The sequence below is a fragment of the Cavia porcellus genome, unplaced genomic scaffold, assembly GCF_034190915.1.
Source record: "Cavia porcellus strain 051 isolate PalLab524CR breed Dunkin Hartley unplaced genomic scaffold, mCavPor4.1 scaffold_27, whole genome shotgun sequence".
NCBI lineage: Eukaryota > Metazoa > Chordata > Mammalia > Rodentia > Caviidae > Cavia > Cavia porcellus.
The window spans coordinates 15,319,231-15,336,614 of record NW_026947510.1 but is presented as its reverse complement, the minus strand read 5'-3'; the positions used below and the strand labels follow the sequence as shown (position 1 = coordinate 15,336,614).

Below are 17,384 nucleotides of genomic sequence, written 5' to 3'. Positions count from 1 at the left end.
AGTCTTTTAATTTAGTATCTTTTAATTTTTACGAAGGCCAATAATACTATGTGAAAGGCCCCGTAGTAAATGAAGTTGTAATTTTTATAATGTATTATTTTAATTTTCTTCTAAATGTAAATTATATGTCAATACTCTTAGTGAAGTAGCCCTGATTAATGAAAACTTTATTTGGATCCAATTCTTCTGCCTCAGCCTCTTGAGTAGGTGGAACAAAAAGCATGGACCACCATGTCTAGCTGTGTTTAAACTCTTATTATTCCAAACTACATAATTTTATGAGATGTTATGTTATTCAAATTGTTATACCTGATTACTTAAGTAATGTTAATAATTTATAAGTAAATTGTGACATTGAGATTTTTACACACAAAAAATTAAAGTTATGACTTTTCATACCAAGACATTAATATTAAATTTTAATTAGCTTAATTTTAATTCTTTTGAAATGTAGTACTTGTATTAAAGCATAAGAAAATAACTTTTAGGTGATTCATAAAGTATATCATTTGTTTATTTTCATACACTTAATACATTATTCATTAATTACATATATTTGTACATATATTTGAAGGGTTTTTTTTGAAAGTGTCATTAGCAATGTAATTTCTCATGTAACCTTTAAAAATTAATTTGGTTCAATTTTGTTATTTTTATCAAATAGTCTCAATAGTTTTCCTGCAAAATCATTTAGCTTCACACACAGCTGTAGTTTACAATTAGCAAAGCAAGTCTTAATTATTCAGATAAAGGATTATAAATATAATGAACTATGAATCTTTCATTGATATTTTTGTTAGCTTATCAATTAAGTTGTTTTCCAAATATTTGTGTTTTTATTTTACTGATATCTAAATTTTTACTTTAAGCACAAGAACTTCTGAATATTTACTTCTTTTCAAGGATGTCCCAAGCCATTGCACAAATGGCAAAATGTTGTAAAGGATGCAGTGATATTCAAATCAGTATTAAGGGAATCAATTTGTAAGCTCCTAACAGATTGTGTTGGTGACCTGTTGTATACTATTAGGGACCAAGTCAAGGTTTAAGAAAAGCTTAAAACAAGCTAAAGATCCCATTCTTTAAAATACATCCTATTTTTAAAATACATGCTCCCTTTTTTATACTCTCCCAATTGGAGACTTTCTAGGAAAGAGATATTACTAAAACACGTTTAATTAATTCAGAAGAGTGGCTCAAACTGTTACCTGTCCCAGTAGGAGATCAGATAGAGGGACTTTTTAATCCTTTTTGCTTAGCTATAGTACTTAAAAGTTTTTCAGTTTGGATGTATATTTTGATTATATCTTTTGTACTGCAAAACAAACAAAAAATAAAATTTAGAAAGAAGGGAAATAACTAACCAGTTAAAGAATGGTTTACATTTTTTCTTTATGTTACATATATATTAAAATCAAGAATAGATGTTGAAATAATTTACAGATGTATATGAATGTCATTTCTTTTTGTCTGGTTGTAACTGATTTGATAAATAACTTAAAATCATTCCCAGATTTAAAGGTTTATGTCCCAGGGTATTTTGAATTCTCTATACTACTTCAATAGAATGATTGCTTTTTAATGTCAAACCAGGTAAACTAGTCTTCTAAATCTTTGGCATTACGTTGGTAATGGGAGAATTAAGAAGTGCTATATACATAGTATACTCTTAATCTAGTTGCATATTTGGCTGCTCTTTTTAAAAAATTTTTGGTATTGGAAGTCAAACTCACAATCTTGCACTTGCTAGACTGGCATTGTGCCGCAAAGCCTATATTCCTGGCTTGTGTGCTATTTTGGATGACGAACCATTTTTTACAACAGGATTAATTTTATTGAAACCTGTTTTTTTGTGTTGCTTAAATAAGTGTTCAGCTCTACAAATGTTCTTAGTCCAACTTAACATGTCATATAATTTTATATTAAGGTAGTCTATAATTATAGAAATAGATATTGATTCACAAGAATTGTGGGATTTTGAGGGGGTGGTTTGGTATCAGGAATCAAACTTACAACCTTGTACTTGTTAGGCAGGTGCTATGCCACTGAGCCATATCCTTGGCAAGAACTGTTTTTTAAAAGTTTTTTTTATTTAAAGAAAGAAAAGAAAATTTAAAAAAAACAAAATAGAAGAAAAGAGAAAAATAGAATATGGAATTGAAAAAAATTAACATCATAAAGTCACTAGTTGATACATTACATATTGTCATTTTAGCAATAATTGTTAAAGTTACAAAATCCAACCATATAAAGTGGCTAGACACTCAAACATTGACAGTGTGAACTCTTCTGTTCAATGATCTAACAGAAATTTATCATCTATCTTATACACTATATATATACCATTATAGCCTTCAGAGCTCTCAGAGCCTTTCCTTCCCTTTCACTTTTACAATATCTATTATACTTTTTGGATCCCATTATTCTGTCAGTTCTTCTTATTTTTTACACTAGAGAGACAATGTGATATTTACTAATGTGAGTTTTGTTTATTTCACTAATGAGGATATTCTCAAGTTGTCTCCATTTACCTATAAAGGCCTCAAGATCATCCTTTTTAAAAGCTGAATAGTATTCCATTATATAAAAATGCCCACATTTTTTCATCCACTCTGCAATTGATGAGCATTTTAGTTGTTACCAAGATTTAGCTATCACAAACCGTGTTGCTATGAACATGGGTGCACATATATCACTGTGACATGACTTTTTCAGTTTTTCTGGGAAAATGCCCAGGAGGGGAATAGATGGATTGTATGGAACTTCCAATCCTACTTTTTTGAGGAATCTCCATACTGATTTCCACAGTGGTTGCACCAGTCTGCACTCACACCAAACAGTGAAGTGTTCCTTTTTCCCCTCATCCTTGCCAACTTTTGTTGTCAGTTGTTTTCTTGATCACAGCCATTCTGGCAAGAATTGTTTTTACCAGAACTTCACACTTGTTTTTTTTCTATTACAGGTTTCTTACTTTTAGCTATTTTTACTTCAAAACATATAAATTTAATTGATTGCTTCTTTAAAAGGGCAGAAGTAAAATTAACTAAGTTTTTGTTAACTATTGTGTGGTTCTTTGTGATCATATGGGCCTGATAGTAACCAGATTGTATGTTACTTTGTTTTGTTTTGGTTTGGTTTTGGTTTTTTTGAGATAGGGTCTCCCTGTGTGGTTCAGGCTGGACTTGAGCAGGCTGATCTTGAACTTACAATGATCTTTCTGCCTCAGCCTCCCAAGTGCTGTGATTACAGGTGTGTGCCACCTGGCTGCATATTAGTTTTGTAACTTGTTTACATTTTTTCCCCGGAAGCAGTTGCATTCCAACTTTGTATTAGTAATGTTGTACTACTATATTATTTATAAGTAAATGTACATATCTTGGTAATGCGTACTTCAAAACATTTGGTAATCATTGTATTAAATCATTTTCCAAAGGCTTTGAATATTGACTATTCTGGGGGCTGGGGATTTAGCTCAGCGGCATAAGCACTTGCCTTGCAAGCAGGTAGTCGTGAATTCAATCCCCGGTACTGATAAAAAAAAAAAAAGAGAGAGAGAAGTGAATATTGACTATTCTGGCATTGTTCATTGCAATAGCTTTTCTTTCTTTCTTCTTCTTCTTTTTTTTTTGGTGGTTTTGGGAATAAAATACACAACTTCATGCTTGTCAGACTGGCACTGTGCTGCTGAGCTATATCCCTGGCTGCAATAGTTTTTTAATATCACTTTATTCTCTCATAGCAACCAGCATTATTAAAATCTTGAAGTTCCAGCACTTGATGTTTTTACTTTGCTTCTCAGATCACATCAAACTTCTACTTAAGCTCTTCTCTGTTCACATACCACTGACAGATTTCTTCTTTACTTTTCATAGTCATTCTTTGCTTCAACTATTTTTGTAATCTTGTAAATCCACCCAGGCCATATTCTCACTTTTCAAAATGCAGATGAAACATCACTTAGAATTTAAAGAGATAGCTATCTTTCTATATTATTTTATGATCTAGTGGGTGTACACATTGTAAATAATTTAAAATTTTGATAGTAAATCAAATGGAGCAAATAACAAGCAAATATTTCAGATATTATTTTTCAGACATAAGAGTGGTGGAGGACTTTTATCAAACATAATGATCAAGAAATAATCGATAACTATTGCATAATAAAATCTCTAAAATTCCTTACTTTTAGAGTTGCTAATGTGTAGAAAAGACATGCAATATGAAAATATTTACTACTGTAATGCGAAGTTTTTTTCATTATTTGTAGATTTGCTTCTGAAATTACCTATATTACCTACCCTATAATAGGCAAAAGGCATTATTACTAATCTTTTTGGTAGCTATAGCTATAAAACTAACCACAGAGCCAAAAGAAAAATAAAACAGGCCAGCATGCCTCTATCATATCATATGATTTTTGTCTCTTGGAAAGTCAGAAATGAGGTGTGTTCATGTGTATGTGTGTCTTTCCTCTGTCTTTCTCTGTGTGTCTCTCTGTCTCTTCTCTGTCTGCCATGAGGGTAAAAGAGAAAGAGAAAGGCCAACCACATAAGCCTATGGAATGAAGCTGCTTGGCAGGAACAGTTTGTTTAATTTGCATGTAATGATTTTTATATTTTTATTGTTTCTTTAAAAGTTATTTAAATGTTGATATTATATATTTTATTTACTGGTATGTGATTGCCATTTTATAAGAAATTTATTTGAGAGTCAGATCTACTAAAGTAATTTAAAAACCATATAGTTTTCTAAAGTAAACTTTTTACTGAAGTGCTCAAACTTCTGTATTCAGAAAAATACAAAAACTCAGTTTTCATGAGGGAAGTTATCAGTGTAATCACCAAGGTCAGTAAATAGAACAAATATTTACCAGTGGAACACTAAAAAGCCCTTTTCCTCTCAGTTCCCTTTTCCCCCAAGGACAATCATTATCTTGGCTGCTCGTGCCATAGATTACTTTTGCCTTTAAAAAAAAAAATTCCAGAGTCCTACACCGGCTCTTAAAATTTTTTTTTTACATCCACAGATTTTTTTTTTCTTTTTTGTCTTTTTCCTTTTTATCGGTACCGGGGATCGAACTCACGACTGCCTGCTTGCAAGGCAGGTGCTTATGCCACTGAGCTAAATCCCTAGCCCCTACATCCACAGATTTATATAATATATATGATTGCTTGACTTCTTTGCTTGAGATTATTCTCTCATTTAATCTATCATGTATAACTAATATTCACACGTATTCATTGCTGTCTATGCATTCTACCTTTTGTATGTATCCCAGTTTATCCATCCTACTGTTGATGCATATTTATATTATTTGTAATTTGAGGCTATTACAAATAATGCTTCTGTGAACCTTATTGTATATGCCTTTTGATGAGCATGTTATGCAGTTTTGTTGAGTACGTACCTAGGAATGAAATTGCTAGATCATTGGGTATATGCCCAGCTTGAGAAGGTATTGCCAAATAGTTTTCAAATAGCATTAATAGTTGTTATGGGTTGTATTTGATGTCCTCTTGCTTTTCAGAGGTGGCTGGCAGTATATGATCCTGGGACTAAGGATGTAATGCTGGGATTGAGGTGTGCATCCTGGGTGTGAGTGCTATCTGCCAGAGTGGTTACCCTGGATGGAGTATAAGGGACAGAAAAAGGGCACTTTTGTAGCTGGCTGCTGTTTCCTACTTTTGCTGCTGCTTTGCTATATCCTGCCTGTTTACCATGGACTGTTTCTCTTCTGCCATGCCATCCTGCCTTAGACCCAGGTGACTATGGACTGAAACTTCTACAAAGTGTGAGCCAAAATAAACTTTTCCTCCTTTAACTTTGGGGGTCAGGTATTTTGTCCCAGTAATGAGAAAAGTAACTGAGAAAATACTTTCGTACCAGAGAAGTGAGATCATTGTTGTTACTGTGCCTGATCATGTGGTTCAGGAACCTTTGGAATTGGCTTATGAGAAGAGTTTGGAAAGGTTTGGAGATGCTGGCTGAAGAGCAGCCCTGGAACGCTTTTTGAGCTGTCCTTGATGGGAGATTCTGGTCAGAGATCAGAAGACCAGAATACTAATAGAAATCTTGCAGTTAAAGACCAGGCTCAAAAGGCTTCTTTTGGGAAGAAGGATTGCACTGGCTGGTGGACTCCAGCCCATGTGTGTTATATACTCTGGGAGAAAATTTGTTGCATTTTGTTTGTGTCCAGAGACTATGTCTGAGACTGAGATTAAGAATGGGGGACTAATTAATTTTGCAAAAGAAATTTCAAGGCAGTGTAATGTTAACGCTGTGGCATGGCTACTGTTGGGGGCTTTTAGCCAGATCAGTGTTGAGAATCAGAGAAAAAAATCCAGAAGAATGATTTTAGAATATTTTGAATTTGGCCAGAAAAGAAGCTACAATAAAGTTGTAGACCGTAAAGATGAAGCAGAGGAGAATTTGGTTGCAGAGAAAGAACTGTAGAATAGAAAAGATGGCCTGAAGACATCACAAGAAAAAGACTTTGCCCTTTTCAACCTTAAGATTGCAAAGATGACAGCATTTGCTTTGAGAATTTGCTTTGCCAGAGCACTATGTTCCAGAATGGGGGTGCCCTGGAGAATTTGTTCCTAAAGATTGAGCTCATTGCACTCAGCAATCCCGACATCTAACCCCTATGACCAAGAGAGAAGAAAGTCCACCTTGTAGCAGACCCTTGTATCATACACATGGTGCTGGTTTTAGGTGAACAGAAAATGCAAGAATGGAATTCAGAAAGACTTCTACCCAGATTCTAGAAGAAGGCCATGGAGCCAGGGAGTGTGCTCAAGGGAAGCTTTGAGTATGCAGCTGAAGGTGCAGACCCCAGAAAGTGAGAGGAGCTAGGATTTTGTATAATCTGAGGAAAGCTACAAGGGAGCTAAGCTGACTGAATTAAAGAAGCCATGAAGGCTGTTACCACCAGAAGGGGCATGGCAGTGGGGCCGCCTATGCCCTTTGGAGTTCACGTCTTGCCACAGATTTCCTCTGGTGCTGCATATGGTACCATAGGACTTAATGTTTGACCTGCTGGATTTTGGACTTGATTTGGCCCTGTTCCTCTCTATTCCGTTATTTGTATCTTTTGAAATAGGGATGTTTTTCTTGTGCTATTGTATATTAGAAGTGTTTAACTTCTTTTTCCTTTATGTAGGGGCTCACAGCCAAGGCTTGGCCTAAATCTCAAAGGAGACTTTGAATGTAGTCACTTCAGCAATGCTGAAACTTTTAGAACTTTGGCAACTCTTAGAGATAGATTAAATGCCTTGAGCATTAAGGAATGGACATGAGTTTTGGGGAGGTTAGAGAGAATGTTATGGCTTGTATCTAGATGTCTAGAACCTCATGCAGTCTTAGACACTAAGTTCAGAGTCCTTCCAGCAGTGCACTGGTGTTGTAGTTGCTCCACATCCTTATCAATAGTTGATACTGATTCTTATTTATAAAAGAAAGTATTTTTTAAAATTTTAATAACAATTTTTTAAATTTGTCTTTCTAATTTTGACCATTATGGTAGGTATGTAGTGGTAAGTTACTGTGACTTTAATTTGTTCTTTCTCAGTGATTAATGAAATTGAGTACTTTTTCATGTTTATGGGCCATTTGGCTATAAAATGTATGGATTATAAGGTATTATATATTTTAGGTAATATTCTTACATAGAAAAACAAGAAATTTGAATCTACTAATCTCAGTAATTATCTAGTGTAGCTAGATGTGGTGGCACATGCCTGTAATCCCAGCACTCGAGAGGCTAAGGCAGGAGAATCATAGCAAGTTCTAGACTAGCCTGTGCTACAAAGTGAACTCAAGGCCAGCCTGAACTGCATAGTGAGACCCTGTCTCAAAAAGACAAAACAAAACAAAACAAAATTATCTAATGTGATTTTGATACTTCATATATCATTTCTTAAATTATTAGTTATTTTGTATAACAATTGAGCTGTGAAGAAACAATAACATATGAGAGAAAAGGTTAAAGTTAAATGTAGAATCTGTTGGGCTGGGGATTTAGCTCAGTGGCATAAGTGCCTGCCTGGCAAGCACACATATTTGCGTTTGATCCCCGGTACCAAAACAAAACAAAACAAACACAATGTAGAAATCTATCATTATACTACTCCAGATCTTATTTTTAAAGAACAACTAGGACAAATTGTAGACTGTTTTACTGGTCCTAATCATCCTTCTGTTTACATTTTTTCACCCTTTCTATGGCCTTTCACTTTTTTTTTAAAAAAGACACATTTATTCAGTGTCATGATCAGATTGATACATTTAGCAAACAACAGCATGAGTGCAAAAAAGTCTACATTAAAACCTTTTATTGAAAGGTTATATATTTTCCACAGAACAGAAATTAAAATAATCTATTATACAATTAGTCACAAATACAGTCTTTGAGTTTTTTGCCCATATACATGATTATTGTCTGAAACACGTCTTCTTTGTAGCAGCAAGGCCCTGCCACCACTGTGCTTGGCTGAGTTCAAAAATCTGTTATAACCTGTAGCTTCCCTGTCACTTCCCTGGCTCTCCTCTCCTGCTAAGCTTTGTTTCTGGAAGTTATTTAACACCTCTGTCACTGCCATAGCTATTGCTGCTGCTGCTGGAACCACCATAGCCACCTTGATTTCATGATTTGGTAAAATAATTGCCATCACCATAGGGCCCAGAGCTTCTCCCTCCAAAGTTTCCTCTCTTCATGGGTCTAAAATTTGAAGATTTATTGTTGTAATCGCCAGATTCATTATAGCTTCCACCACCTCCATAATTGCTTCCATCATTCCCAAATCCATTGTAACTATTCCCACTGCCACCATATCCACCTCCACCACAGCTGCCACCAAGGCCACTTCGACTGCTGAAATTTCCTATATAACCAAAACTGTCATTGCCACCAAAACCACCTCCGTGACCACCAGCAAAATTTCCAGAACCACTTCACCTCTTTGGCTAAATTAAGCACTAGCTATCTCCTACTTCGACAGAGCTTTCTTTGCTTCACAGTTGTCGCCGTTCACAGTATGGTATTTCTGAATGACAGTCAGCCATGGAATCATGGTCATCAAAGGTTACAGAAGCAAAGCCCCACTTCTTTCAACTGCCTTAGTCATGATTTCAAGCACTTCAGTTTTTCCATTCTGTTCAAAATAATCTCATAGGTGATGTTCATCAGTATCTTCTTTAATGCCACCAGCAAAGATCTTCACAATTAAGCAGGCACCTGGTCTTTGAAAAATCTTCTTTTGAGACTGCTCTCTTTGGTTCCGCAACTCTTCCATGCACTTTGTGTGGCCTTGCATTCATGGCTCATCCACCTCCTCCACAGTGGCATAAGTGACAAACCCAAGTCTTTGGAATGCCTGGTGTTTGGATCTCTCGTTACCACACACTCTGTGATTGTTCCCCGTTGCTTAAAATGGCTTCTTAGACTCTCATCAGTTTTGTCAAAGTTCAGCCCTCCAATGAAGAGCTTCCACAGCTGTTTGGACTTCTTAGGAGACTCTGACCTAGGCATGATAGCAGTCTGAAGAGAGACTGATGATGCTTCCTCTGTGGTATCTGCCAGTAGAAAGGAACAAGGTACCGAACGTATTCCACCTTTCTACTTTCTGATAAAGACTATAAAAGAACTCTTACCATCAACTTATACCTTCAGTCCTGTTGATTCAACTTTTATTGACCACAGCATTTGTAAATTATCAAATTTATGCCATTTATACTCAGCAAATTTCAGCATCCAATAACCAATTTATGTGGATTTAGATTTACAAGTATTTTCTCCCTCCTGCTGCTGGCAGTATCCCTGCCTTGAAGCCAACTTTTCTCCCATATTTTGGATTGCAGTCTAATTTTGCTTCACTTGCCCTGGAAATATATTGTCAGTGTGTCACCTATATCTAAATTCTTCTGTCAATTGGACCCACTTTATTGGTATTTAAATAGATATGTTTATTTAAAAAGGAAAGAAAATCTTATCTACACATCTCATTTGTCTCAGCAACCAAATTTCTTGAAATTCTCTCTGAAGTTCCCCACTTCCTTTGTATATCTTACTTCACCCTAGTTTGGCATCTGTATCCATTACTCTACCAAAGGTTACCAGGATTACCAATGATCTTCATACCCAGCTGAAAATGTTGTGCTCATTTTACCTGTCATAACAGCACTGATAGTATTATATTACTTATTCTCTTTAAAACCATACTTTTCTGATACTTCTCCCTTTCTAGTTTTGTCTTCTCTGTCTTTGCCAGTTTATATTTTCTCTTTGATAAAATAATTAACATACTTCAAAGCTCACTAAGCCTTGTATGTGTTATCATTCTGCACTTTTTTCTTGAGCAATTACATTCATGCCTGTGATTTGACTTGTCTTAATATACCAATAGCTTCTAAGGGTACGTGCCTAGCAGACTATTCCTTGAGCTCCAGACTTGTTATCCAGATTCGTAATTGATAGTTCTAGTGGACTATTTCAAAGATGCCTCCTACTTGCCAATCTTACTATCATCTTTGCCCTTCTAATGCTCTTCCATGTTCACCATTTCTGTGAATGATGCCAGTATCCTTACATGTATAAAGCTGATGCTTACAAATATTCTCCATTTACAGCCTTGCCTCCAGTATTAATTCGTCAGCAGAAGTTCTGATAATATTTTTATCTCTCCTGATTTTTAAGTTTTTCCAGCATTGTTGAGGTATAGCAGACAAAAATTAGATATATTCAAGGTTCAGTTTTATGATCTGACAAATAACATTTCTTGAAGACCATTTACTGTCTCTGACCCAGAGTTTACCAAAGAGAACTTCATTACCATCTTGGAATATTGTATTTCCATTTCCCTATGGTTATCCTTGACTTATCTATTGTTTTTTACCTGTGCCATACTGTGATTTCTATAGGAAGGAGGAAGTCACTGTTATCAGGAAACTAATCATTTAGTCATTGTAAGTATTGCTAGTTTCAGGAAGCTAGTAGCTAATACTAGCTCTGCCAACAGTGTCTTGAAAAACCAGTGACCTTATTGGTCATCAGGCATAATCTCTGGGCCAGGGATGTAGCCCACAGGAGGAGCACGCACTTAGCATGCAGTAGTAAACATTACTGCTTTTTTGTTTACTTTTGTCTCTGTTCATCTCTTTGTTTTCAGATTTTTCTGACCCAATTCCTTGATCAGTTGTATTTTGACAAGAAAATTCTACACACATTTACTGAATAGCTAATATGCTTGATTTTCTTCTTTTTCTCCTCATCTGTAGTATTTTTGTTTTGTTTCTGTTTTGAGGCAGGGTCTCAATATATAGTCGAGGCCAGCCTTGAACTTACTACAGAGCCCAGCTTGAGCTCACGCTCACTATCTTCCTGCCTCAGCCTCCTGAGTGGGAGAATTGCAAGTAGGAGCCACTATACCCAGCTTTGTTGGTTTTTAGCAGTTTTTTTAAAAACCTGATTTTGTTGGCTTAGTAAAATTTTTGTTTCTGTTAATTTGGAAGTTTTCATGTGTTTTACAGAGTGGTTACCGTTCATCCTTAAAACATGATTTTTTTATTAATAGGTGAAAAATAACTTTTGGCTCTGCTTACCCTTCTTGGCTTTCATTTCTTTTCTTTAAAAAAAAAGATCTAGGCTGCTACTAGTGTCTTCTGTGGCATATCTTTTTTGTTTCAAGAACATTTAAAATACATGTATTGCAAATGATCAATCATTACACATTTATATTTACATACTGCATTATTTACTATTTGCTACTGTTTACTTCTGGGGTTCTTATGCAAATTGTAAAACATACAACACTAGAGAGAATAGTCAGTCTGATTCAACAATTGTCAACATTCACATTATCTCTTTTTCTGAGGTAATAAAGAATTAGAATCAGACACTGGCATTTTACTCTAGAATACTTCACGTGCATCCCTGTGGATAAAGATTTTTAGAAAATAATCATCATACTGTTGTTCTATCCAATATAATTAAAAGTAGTTCCATAATCACATGTAATATGCAGTTCTTATTCAGATGTTCCCAGGTATCTCAAAAATGTCTTTTTACCCTGATTTTGTTTGAAATAGGGACCAGACAAATTGGGTGTCTCTTAAGAATTATACCTCCCCGGGGCTTGGGGGTTTAGCTCAGCGGCATAAGCGCCTGCCTTGCAAGCAGGCAGTCATGAGTTCAATCCCTTGTACTGATAAAAATGAAAAAGACAAAAAACAAAAAAGAATTATACCTCCCCACAACCTGCAACTTACTGCAACTTACTTGTTAAAGAGACCTCCTTTTCAAGATAAATCAGTTACAAAATATAGTCTAATCTAATAGTTGACCTGATATTCCTGCCAACTCAGCTCCCAAGTAATTAGATATTGGGAGCAGCTGTCACTTGTGGGCTACAGTCTTTCATTTATGTACATTTTAGAGAATAATTATCTTTTTAATCTTAGGGCAGGGCAAAGGTGTATCCAACTGAAATAAGCATGTTATTAATCCAAATTTATGTGTTCAAATTTAAGAGAGCAGATATATTCTTTTATTGCACTAGAAATTATTTCATTTATTGAGAAACTTTTTATAAACTTTGCTCTCAAAATAAATATCCTATATTCTGTGTCAGTAATTACAATTAGATACAGGTTAACCTGTCATTGTTACTACATATAATTAAGGCTAAGAATATCATTTAGTGCTATAATAGTACATAAATTTAAGTAGATTTCTTCAAACCTAATTAGTGTCCACAATGATCCATAGTGAATAATACCAAAACCTCTTTTGCTTCTGTAGCATTTGGTCACATGGGCCCACCTTGAAATTTATCATGAAGTAAACTGCTGTTAGGGTGCACATATTTCAGAGTTTCTTGTGTGCAGCAGAGGTGGGACTTTTGAAAGCTGATTGGCTCATGAGGGCTCTAACTTCATGAGTGGATTAATTATGAAATTGTAATTTTGTGGAATTACTGGTAGACATAGGAGGAAGGGCCTAGTTTAAAAAAGTAGGTCCAGGACACTTGGCTTTCAGGGCTATGTATTTTCCTCTCTGGCTCTTCCTTTTCTTTTGCTTTCTGGCTGCCATGAAGCTTACCTCTGTTGTGCCACATTGTTCTGCTTCAGCTCAAGCCCAGTAACATTGCAGCCAGCCTTCCACGGAAACACTGAACAAGTAAAACCATGAACCAAAGTAAATCTTTCATCCCTTCAAGTAGTTTTTCTCAAGTATTTGGCCATGGGGACAAAGGCTAACACAGCTACTTTGTTGTATTTATTATTTTCATTTGTCATGAAAAATTATTATGGAAGGGAGAGTTCTGGGGATAAAACCTAGGACCTTGTATATACTAAGTATGTATTCTACCACTGAATTATACCTCATCATTATTTTTAAATGTACATTTTTTGGCTTGAGACAGGGTCTTGCTATGTAGTTCAAGCTTGCCTTGAACTTGTGACATTTCTCTTGCCTCAGCCTCCCAAGAATTGGAATTCCAGATATATGCCACCACACCTGGCTTTAATGTATTCTTTTGCCCCCAGGATGTTTTATTTTGGCGGGGGAGGCTGTTGAGACTGGGTCTCACTTTGTACATTTTTGTTGTAGTCAGGGGTTGCAAGAACAATTACATACAGGACACGATTTATATTATTTTATGATGGTCACCCAGAGTTAAATAAAGAAGGTTCCGGAAATCTGTTCACATCATTAAAGACCTAGAAAATCCAGCCAAGGGCCTGGATCCCACCACAGTGTCCTGCATGAGTCCAGCTGAAGACCTAGAGCACATGACAATGACTCATGTAAGTCTTGTTTCATGTATCTGTGCTGGGAAGGCCCAAAGGTCTGCGGTGGAAGCTAAAATGTCTATGCCAGCAGAGTGGAGGATCTGTGCCAGGAGATTGAGGGTTCTATACTGGAACCAAGAAACAGCACTCAAAATAAGGACCAGGGCTCCCCTGGAAACCACCACAACCATCCTCAGGACAATGAGGTCCTAGATGACAACAGTTGAGTACATGTCAGGAAGCTAGCATGACAAACTTCTGTACATTAAACAGCACACATCTTTCCCTCTGGAGCCAAGAAGCGACGCTCAAAGTAAGGACCAAAACTCCCGCAGAGTGAACTACATCCACTCGGAGCGACAAGGTCCTGAACTACTCTGGCCAAATTTATATCAGGGAAGCTAGCATGACAATCTCCTCCAACAACTCTAAACCACACTTAGGAAAACCTTCAAGGCTTCGTTCTTCCTCTCAACAACTCTTTTATGCAGACAACTTTCCTCAGGTAAGCCATCTACACGCAGCATTATGATAATTCAATTCAGCTGGTGTTAGGTTGCCCACCAGTTCTTTTTAATCCGTAACACGGGGTATCCTAGGCAGGCTTTGAACTCCTAGCAATTCTACCTTAGCCTCCCCAGTGCTGGAATTACAGGCATGTGCCACCATACCCAGTGAACTTATAAAGCATTTTCCTTTTTAATTTATTTTAAATATAAAATCCTCTAGCCCTGAAAAGTATTCTTCTTTGACCACAGTGGAATGAAGTTAGAAATCAATGACAGAAGGAAAACTAGAAAACTCACAAACAGATAGAAATTAACACACCCTTAATCAGCAAGTCAAGGAAGAAATAAAAAAATTTTTAAAATACTGTGATATGAAAACAGGCATTGTGTTGTCTTTGTATAATTGTGTGTTTGTCAAAAGATCTTAATAATAGGCCAGAACATTGTACTCTTAGAAATAAAACAGGAAAGGTGATAAAGCATCAGGATCTTATCATCTAGTCAACATTCTGTTTGTACTGATACCTTCTGGAAGATTTTAATGCATCAATGTAAGCAATTAGAACTATTTTTTGTAACAGAATGATTAAAGATTAAGAAATAATGAAACCAAATTTTGATCTTACTCTTAAAAGTTAACTAGAAAAATAAAATACTTCCATATGAATGAAAATAAAATCGTAACATCCCAAAACTCAAGATGCCACAAAAGCAATGCTCAGAAACTATATAGCTATAAGCACAAAAAGAAGGAAATATTGGAGAAATTGAGAAATAAGATACAAAACATAGAAAGCAAAGAGCAGGGCAACAAGAGTCTTATCAGTAATCATTTTGGACTCATTTTAGACCATGAGGGCTATAAAACTTTTATTTTTATTTCTTTACTTGATTTGGCAATGTTTATTGAGTACTTACTATATGCAAACACTGGGGATATAATAGTAAACATGATAAGCACAGTCTCTGCCCTCATACATTTTTGTGACAAAAGTGCATTGGAAACTCTGCCTTAGATGACTCAGGGAGATTTCTTATTTTACTGTATAGTAGAGACTGGCAAATTTTCTGTAGTAGGAAAGATGGTAAATTTTTAGGCTTTGTGGGCCAAATAGTCTTGATTGCAAGTATTGTGGCTTAGATCTAGAACATTCCCTAAGTCTCTTGTGTTGAGAAATGGGGCTTTTGGTAGGTAGTAGAGCATGGGGGAACACCAGGGTATGAGTACAGTGAGTTCATCACCTAAGGAATTCATAGCTTCATGTTCTGTTAGGAGGTGAGTGTAGGTCAGAACTGAAGGGCTGCCAGGACTGGGACCTGGAAGAGTACACGGCATTGTATCTCCTTCCTAAATTCCTCTCCTCCTTCTCCCTTTCCTGGCCACCATGACATGAGCAGCTTTTCATCCACAATGCCCCTCTACCGTGCCATTTCTGTCTTGGAACCAGCTGACCATGGGCTATACCTGTGAGCCAAAGTAAACCTCCCTTCCTTTAAGTTGTTAGCATGTTAGATATTTTGTCCCAGTGATGAGAAAGTGACTAAAACACAAGTATTAAACTTTGCCATCATAGTGAAAAAACAGCTACAGACAATATAACAACAAATGTGTGATTAGGTCCCAATGAAACACTTACAAAACCAAGACATAGTTGGTTTTGTTCTACAGATTGTAGTTTACTGATCCCTGATTTGTATCAGTGGGTTGCCAGTATTCTAAAACTCATTCTGTTTATACAGTGTACTCACAAATATGATATCCCCCTTTTTGGTCTGAAGAGTAATAGAAAAATATGTGGCTAGTTAACTGAAACAAAAATGACAAGACTTTCCTTACGTAGGATCAATTACAGTGAATTCTTCTTAATAAAACTCCCTATTGCCTTGAAAAAAATCTCTAAGGAATATTAAACACAAAAGAGCATCATCTGTTTGGTTATGACATTTAGCATGCAAAAAAGGCTACAACCTTTCAAACTATATATTTAGTTACACAATTGAGAAACCACTGACATTTGGGGATTTGTGTACTATTGCTAACCAAGATCAACTCCCTCAAAATCAGTAATTCCACATAATTTTTTGACTAGATTTTTAAATTGTTTTCATATTTGATATTACAGATTAAAATCTATAAACACATTTTTCTGGGAAAAAAATCCTAATTTTCTACTTTTTGGAATTGGAAAAATAGCAAACTAAATACAAAACATGTAGGAGAAAGAAAATGCAATGATTAAAACAGTGATAACTTAAAGAATATAATAGAATTAACAAAAGCAGAAGTTTGCTTTCTGAAAAATGTCAACAAAATTGATATGCCTCTAGCTAGAGAAAAAAAAGGATGGAGTGAAGTGTTCAAATTATAGCCTAATGACAAGGACTTTTTTTATATAAATATATCACTGGAGGATACCGTTTGATTTTAATATAATCCAAGATGGAATTGCCTAGTAGCATCTTGTTTATATGGGTGTGTGTGTGTGTGTGTGTAGATCTTTCACCTGTTGCTTCTAGGACCATGATGAACAAAATTAATTCTTATCTTTGAATTATTAATTAATTCAAAGATAAGAGAAAAATGCTATCAAGAGACATTGTGTTTTGTTTTGTTTTGTTGTCTTTTTCCTTTTTATCGGTACCAGGGATCGAACTCACGACTGCCTGCTTGCAAGGCAGGCGCTTATGCTGCTGAGCTAAATCCCCAGCCCCTATCAAGAGACATTGTAAAGCTTAGGATATGGCTGGATATGGGCAGATCACCTACTCTCTTTAAGTCTCATTCATCATCTGTAAAATGGAGATGATAATCCTACAACGTCTGAAGACTGCTGTGGTGTTTCCATAGGAGAAATTCATGATGTGCATATTATTATGTCTGGCATAGAGTTAGTGTAGCTAAATAAAAGTTGTTGCTATTGTTGTTATTCTTATGTATAGGTTAGAGAGTCACAATTACTTCTTTATTTTCAAATTTGTCAAATCTAATTTGTACTTTTTCTGGATGTCAAAGATACATATTACTTGTAACTTCAGGCTTTTAAAATATGTTGAGACTTAATTTGTAACAATATAGTCTATTCT

General features: G+C 35.6%; 1 protein-coding gene and 1 pseudogene across 3 annotated transcripts in view; one reads left to right on the top strand and one right to left on the bottom strand.

The window, feature by feature from the left end:
• Dnajc1 (DnaJ heat shock protein family (Hsp40) member C1) overlaps window positions 1-17,384 on the top strand; it is a 200,852-nt gene that overhangs the window by 51,181 nt on the left and 132,287 nt on the right. The window lies entirely within an intron of this gene.
• LOC106026240 (heterogeneous nuclear ribonucleoprotein A1-like) lies at window positions 8,575-9,529 on the bottom strand (annotated as a pseudogene).